General features: G+C 42.6%; 1 pseudogene; it reads left to right on the plus strand.

Annotated features, from left to right (window-relative positions):
- The first annotated feature begins 431 nt into the window (after positions 1–431).
- Positions 432–549, plus strand: LOC124552885 (annotated as a pseudogene).
- The last annotated feature ends 7,090 nt before the right edge of the window (positions 550–7,639 follow it).

Raw genomic sequence — 7,639 nt, forward strand, 5'->3', positions numbered from 1 at the left:
GTGTGTGTGTGTGTGTGTGTGTGTGTGTGTGTGTGTGTGTGTGTGTGTGTGTGTTATCCTTAGCGTAAATTAGATTAAGTAGTGTCTAAGTCTAGGGACCGATGGCCTCAGCAGTTTGGCCCCATTGGAACTTACCACAAATTTTCAAAATTTTCTGCGTCATTAAAATCCTTCTCCACGTGCTGCTGCTTCATCTTAACACATAAACAAACGACGTTTTGATCGTGTTCCAGTGGCCTTTTTCGTTCATAGACTTTTTTTCCATGGACGTCAAATTTCCTCGTTTTTATTCGCCCTAAAATATCACTCGGTTTTGACACAGCAGACGGGATTAATAAACAACATGCCGTCTTCAGCAAACGCGAAGCTCAAGAAACAATCAGTCAGTGACTTCGCTTTTGTTCTTTTTCCTTGTCCCCTAGTCTCTATGCACCAACGGTCTTGCCACTGTGGTAACACCGGCTCCCGTCAGATCACCGAAGTTAAGCGCTGTCGGGCTGGGCTAGCACTCAGATGGGTGACCATCCGGTCTGCCGAGCGCTGTTGGCAAGCGGGGTGCACTCAGCCCTTGTGAGGCAAACTGAGGAGCTTCTTGATTGAGAAGTAGCGGCTCCGGTCTCGTAAACTGACGTACGGCCGGGAGAGTGGTGTGCTGACCACATGCCCCTTCATATCCGCATCCAATGACGCTGGTGGGCTGAGGACGTCACGACGACCTGTCGGTACCATTGGGCCTTCATGGGCTGTTCGGGTGTTCAGTTCAGTTGCTAGTCTTTCTCCTGCCTAGTGTAGGCTCAAGTTTTCTTAAAATTTGGCACGTTATATTTTGAATCCGGGTGCACTTCCTGACGGCCCAGCCATGAATGGGAGCTAGAACCGTCGGCACACGGACCCTGCTGCCGAACGTGATCGCTGAGCGTGCCGAGTTGACGGTGGTGCTGAACGCCCAGAAACGGTGCGCCTCGTGCGTAAGGTGCGTGGGCCGCAACGTGCTGTAAGCGCAGCGCACCCCGGCGCCAGTAGTCGGTCGTATCCGGACCGTGAATCACACTCTCACTTCACGAAATGGACGGGCGTAAGAATCCTACGCTAGCTCTATTAAAACTTACTTTCCTCCCTTGTCTGTGGTATCCATAGGTAAAAACTTCAATATCTGTGAAAATACAATAAGGCAAAAAGGGGAGCACCACGTCCAGTCGATAAGGACATCGGCTTACAAAAGTTCCATTACAAATCATGCGATACGAATTTGCAATAGTTCTCCACATAAGATAAAAATTACTTCATCATTCTCACCTTTTAGTAAAACTCTGAGGTCATTTTTACTTTATCACTATCCGTAGTTAGTAGGAGAATTCCGCCTGGGGTGGCCGTGCAGTCTAGGCCGCCTTTTTACGGTTCGCGCGGGTCCCCCCCCGTCGGAAGTTCGAGTCCTCCTTCTGGTAACGGTGTGTGTTTTGTCCTTAACGTAAGTTACTTTAAGTTAGAATAAGTAGTGCGCAAGCTTAGGGACCGATGACCTCAGCAGCTTGGTCCAATAGGAACTTACCACAAATTTCCAAGAATCTCTACAACACGCTAAATTTCAAGTTTTAAAAGAAAAATAGGTCAAACTACCTCACTGCTAGTTCTGCAAACTGTCTTGTAGACTAAGCCAATCGAACAAACACACTCCTCAAAAGGAGCGCACTTATATTTACATAATTCCGAATACTATACGGCATGCTTGTATTGAACTAGTAAGAAAGTATCGAGAGCTATTAATAACGCAAGGTTAGAAAAAAAAGTGGAAGTAGGGGGAGCGAACCACCACTACAGCTCACATTTCAACACGAATCCTAGACACTATCAATTTTTTAAATATATTTTTATCAGAGTCACTTGGTACTATCATCAAACTTCAGTTGACCATAGTCAAATCATCATGTAATATAAGCTGGAAATTGGAGAATAAATTAATTACGGTAACAAAAGAATAAAAAAAGGAGAAAGGAATAAAAACCGAAAAGGTAGCCGATAAACCACCACCAAGCTCTCTGATATGTATAAACAATTTTTGAATAGCTTTTTATATTTTATTAGTTTATTTATATAGTTTTGTATAGACTCTAAAAGCAGGACAACGAGATCAATATTACGCTAAATAGCAAACTAAGAAAAATTACAATCTGATTGCAAGGACTGTATATGCTCCTGTGTATATATACTTGATCTATACACGTTTTACAATAGAACTGGAGCTATAATGAGTCAAAACACAAAAACAAAACGAGTAGGCAAACTAGAAGAGAACAAGCCGAAGCAAATCAAATGGGAACATCCATAACAAAGAAAACACCTGTTGTTGTTGTTATGGTCTTCAGTCCTCAGACTGGTTTGATGCAGCTCTCCATGCTACTCTATCCTGTGCAAGCTTCTTCATCTCCCAGTACCTACTGCAACCTACATCCTTCTGAATCTGCTAAGTGTATTGATCTCTTGGTCTCCCTCTACGACTTTTACCCTCCACGCTGCCCTCCAATGCTAAATTTGTGATCCCTTGATGCCTCAAAACATGTCCTACCAACCGATCCCTTCTTCTAGTCAAGTTGTGCCACAAACTTCTCTTCTCCCCAATCCTATTCAATACCTCCTCATTAGTTACGTGATCTACCCACCTTACCTTCAGCATTCTTCTGTAGCACCACATTTCGAAAGCTTCTATTCTCTTCTTGTCCAAACTGGTTATCGTCCATGTTTCACTTCCATACATGGCTACACTACATACAAATACTTTCAGAAACTACTTCCTGACACTTAAATCTATACTCGATGTTAACAAATTTCTCTTCTTCAGAAACGATTTCCTTGCCATTGCCAGTCTACATTTTATATCCTCTCTACTTCGGCCATCATCAGTTATTTTACTCCCTAAATAGCAAAACTCCCTTACTACTTTAAGTGTATCATTTCCTAATCTAATACCCTCAGCATCACCCGATTTAATTTGACTACATTCCATTATCCTCGTTTTGATTTTGTTGATGTTCATCTTACATCCTCCTTTCAAGACACTGTCTATTCCGTTCAACTGCTCTTCCAAGTCCTTTGCTGTCTCTGACAGAATTACAATGTCATCGGCGTACCTCAAAGTTTTTACTTCTTCTCCATGAATTTTAATACCTACTCCGAATTTTTCTTTTGTTTCCTTTACTGCTTGCTCAATATACAGATTGAATAACATCGGGGAGAGGCTACAACCCTGTCTCACTCCTTTCCCAACCACTGCTTCCCTTTCATGCCCCTCGACTCTTATAACTGCCATCTGGTTTCTGTACAAATTATAAATAGCCTTTCGCTCCCTGTATTTTACCCCTGCCACCTTCAGAATTTGAAAGAGAGTATTCCAGTTAATGTTGTCAAAAGCTTTCTCTAAGTCTACAAATGCTAGAAACGTAGGTTTGCCTTTTCTTAATCTTTCTTCTAAGATAAGTCGTGAGGTTAGTATTGCCTCACGTGTTCCAACATTTCTACGGAATCCAAACTGATCTTCCCCGAGGTCCGCTTCTACCAGTTTTTCCATTCGTCTGTAAAGAATTCGCGTTAGTACTTTGCAGCTGTGACTTATTAAACTGATAGTTCGGTAATTTTCACATCTGTCAACACCTGCTTTCTTTGGGATTGGAATTATTATATTCTTCTTGAAGGTCTGGGGGTATTTCGCCTGTCTCATACATCTTGCTCACCAGATGGTAGAGTTTTGTCATGACTGGCTCTCCCAAGGCCATCAGTAGTTCTAATGGAATGTTGTCTACTCCCGGGGCCTTGTTTCGACTCAGGTCTTTCAGCGCTCTGTCAAACGCTTCACGCAGTATGTTATCTCCCATTTCTTCTTCATCTACATCCTCTTCCATTTCCATAATATTGTCCTCAAGTACATCGCCCTTGCATAAACCCTCTATATACTCCTTCCACCTTTCTGCCTTCCCTTCTTTGCTTAGAACTGGTTTGCCATCTGAGCTCTTGATATTCATACAAGTGGTTCTCTTCTCTCCAAAGGTCTCTTTAATTTTCCTGTAGGCAGTATCTATCTTACCCCTAGTGAGATCAGCCTCTACATCCTTACATTTGTCCTCTAGCCATCCCTGCTTAGCCATTTTGCACTTCCTGTCGATCTCATTTTTGAGACGTTTGTATTCCTTTTTGCCTGCTTCATTTACTGCATTTTTATATTTTCTCCTTTCGTCAATTAAATCCAATATTTCTTCTGTTACCCAAGGATTTCTACTAGCCCTCGTCTTTTTACCTATTTGATCCTCTGCTGCCTTCACTACTTCATCCCTCAAAGCTACCCATTCTTCTTCTACTGTATTTCTTTCCCCCATTCCTGTCAATTGTTCCCTTATGCTCTCCCTGAAACTCTGTACAACCTCTGGTTCTTTCAGTTTATCCAGGTCCCATCTCCTTAAATTCCCGCCTTTTTGCAGTTTCTTCAGTTTCAGTCTGCAGTTCATAACCAATAGATTGTGGTCAGAATCCACATCTGCCCCTGGAAATGTCTTACAATTTAAAACCTGGTTCCTAAATCTCTGTCTTACCATTATGTAATCTATCTGATACCTTTTAGTATCTCCAGGAATCTTCCAGGTATACAACCTTCTTTCATGATTCTTGAACCAAGTGTTAGCTATGATTAAGTTATTCTCTGTGCAAAATTCTACAAGGCGGCTTCCTCTTTCATTTCTTCCCCCCAATCCATATTCACCTACTATGTTTCCTTCTCTCCCTTTTCCTACTGACGATTTCCAGTCACCCATGACTATTAAATTTTCGTCTCCCTTCACTACCTGAATAATTTCTTTTATCTCGTCATACATTTCATCAATTTCTTCATCATCTGCAGAGCTAGTTGGCATATAAACTTGTACTACTGTAGTAGGCATGGGCTTTGTGTCTATCTTGGCCACAATAATGCGTTCACTATGCTGTTTGTAGTAGCTAACCCGCACTCCTATTTTTTTATTCATTATTAAACCTACTCCTGCATTACCCCTATTTGATTTTGTATTTATAACCCTGTATTCACCTGACCAAAAGTCTTGTTCCTCCTGCCACCGAACTTCACTAATTCCCACTATATCTAACTTTAACCTATCCATTTCCCTTTTTAAATTTTCTAACCTACCTGCCCAATTAAGGGATCTGACATTCCACGCTCCGATCCGTAGAACGCCAATTTTCTTTCTCCTGATAACGACGTCCTCTTCAGTAGTCCCCGCCCGGAGATCCGAATGGGGGACTATTTTACCTCCGGAATATTTTATCCAAGAGGACGCCATCATCATTTAATCATACAGTAAAGCTGCATGTCCTCGGGAAAAATTACGGCTGTAGTTTCCCCTTGCTTTCAGCCGTTCGCAGTACCAGCAGAGCAAGGCCGTTTTGGTTAATGTTACAAGGCGAGATCAGTCAATTATCCAGACTGTTGCCCCTGCAACTACTGAAAAGGCTGCTGCCCCTCTGCAGGAACCACACGTTTGTCTGGCCTCTCAACAGATACCCCTCCGTTGTGGTTGCATCTACGGTACGGCCATCTGTATCGCTGAGGCACGCAAGCCTCCCCACCAACGGCAAGGTCCATGGTTCATGGGGGGAGAAAACACCTATCATCGGAAAAATGAATTTAACCAAGACCTTGTCGACGGAAAACAAGATTCAACATGTTGGCGCAGAGGTCTCGATATCGAGGCATACGTAAGCATGTCCAATAGGCAATGATCATGTGCTGCATGAAGTTCATGTAATCTTCCTCCTCGCCTTCTACAACATAATGAACGAAGTGTCTCAGCAACCACATTACGGTATGGGTTTTCGACCGTGGAAAGAAGGAAGCATCTGGGCGCAATATGATGTCCTTAGTGTATGCAGTCTCAGAAGATCGAGCAAGGAAGGCCAGTTGCGTCCTAATGCAAGACCAATTTGCCATGTGGCCTCCACAAGTAAAGCGATGTCGTATGGTGTCTGGAGACGTACAACGACTACATAAATCCGAGTCACCAAGCCCAATACGGAAAAGTCACTCGCTCGTTCGACTCAAGTTGTTTACTCCCTTATACCACGAGGACGCTACGCGCATAGGCAAAATTGGAAGACTGATATTGCACGAAACTGGCGTCCCGGTTGTTTGCGGCGATTTTCTTTCAACGAAGATAGAAAAAATTGTGAATGTACTTGGAGAAGCATCACCACAGCACACATTTCAAAACGAATCCCAGACACTATCCATGGCGATAAAGTTAGCACGAATCTTCCATAATCACAGCTAGCTTCTTACTATTTCCTGAAAGCTTCAGTCGTAACTCTATTGCTAGTGTACCAAGAAAAATGCGCTTTTAATGTGTCCGCGATGTCTTGCTTTCGAATCGCATACTTTCATAATACGCTAGTTAAAGTAACTCTTTTACCGCAAATATGACGTTTCTCGCCATTTTCTTACAACGACTCGTACAATTAAGGTCGGTTGTCGAGAACTCCCCAGCTTTCTTGCGCTCAGATACATACGGGCTTCAACTGGAATCCAATATGGCGCCTCACAGCTCTGCACCGACGGGAGGTGGCGTGCGTGTGACGTAGCTGGCGTTATACGATCTCACTGGTCAACAGTCGAACGCACGTTCAGAATATCTGACATGCCAGATACTGCTCCGTACATTCCGTTCGGAAAGACTCCCCAACGTGCTCTTCCGCGTTATGACGTCAGAAACTCTCCACGCTCTCAACGCTCCACGTTCGGATGCGCGGTCCGTGTGGCGACAACTTAAGGAACGGGAATGGCGCGCGCCACTGTCTGCGAATCGTGTAAATTGTGTTCCGTGCTTCACCGTATTACAGCCGACTGTCGATAATTTAAAACTCACGGGACCAGAGAAAATATCCAAATTACCGATATTTCGAAATAGCAGAAGTTCAAATAATCGAGAACGACGGAGGAAAAAAATCAAAATCAACATTTGATCGAAAGTAAATTGTAGGACATGCATATTACATACGTATGTACATTCTCCTTTATTTTAATAGTGTTCAAAATAGTACACACATACAGTGTGTGATAAATGCCTTTGAGGTTGTAAAAATCTTAAATTAGGTACGTAAGATAGGTTCTATGACTTAGAAAAATAGGTTATAAAAATCAGGAAATGGGTGACCAAAATATGACATTTTATAATCTAGAAAGATAAACAGATTGACAAAAATCCACGTTATTTTAATGTCCATGTCCATAACAACAGTCACAGTGAATGACTAACACTTTCTCCAGATATTCCGTTGAGAGACTGCATTTCTTCCTGTTAATAGCATCTTATATGCCGAAAATGAGCGTTCCACGTCAACAGATGTCACCGGAGCGTATTTAGATGACACACTCATGTTCTGTTGATTTAACCTGATAAGATGTCAGACACTGTGCAGAGCGTTGTCAGTCTCTTTTTTTTTTTAAGCACTGCCTTTACTTTCTCACTAACTTTCGTACCAATAGAAGCTGGGACCAGATTGAGTTTTTGTGTCACTTCTTTTGTCAATCGCTGTTGCGTGTAGACTGGATTGCCTATACACTCTAGAGATTTAATAATAGGGATCAAAAATGCATAATGAGATTTTA

The sequence above is a fragment of the Schistocerca americana genome, chromosome 10, assembly GCF_021461395.2.
Source record: "Schistocerca americana isolate TAMUIC-IGC-003095 chromosome 10, iqSchAmer2.1, whole genome shotgun sequence".
NCBI classification, from domain to species: Eukaryota; Metazoa; Arthropoda; class Insecta; order Orthoptera; family Acrididae; genus Schistocerca; species Schistocerca americana.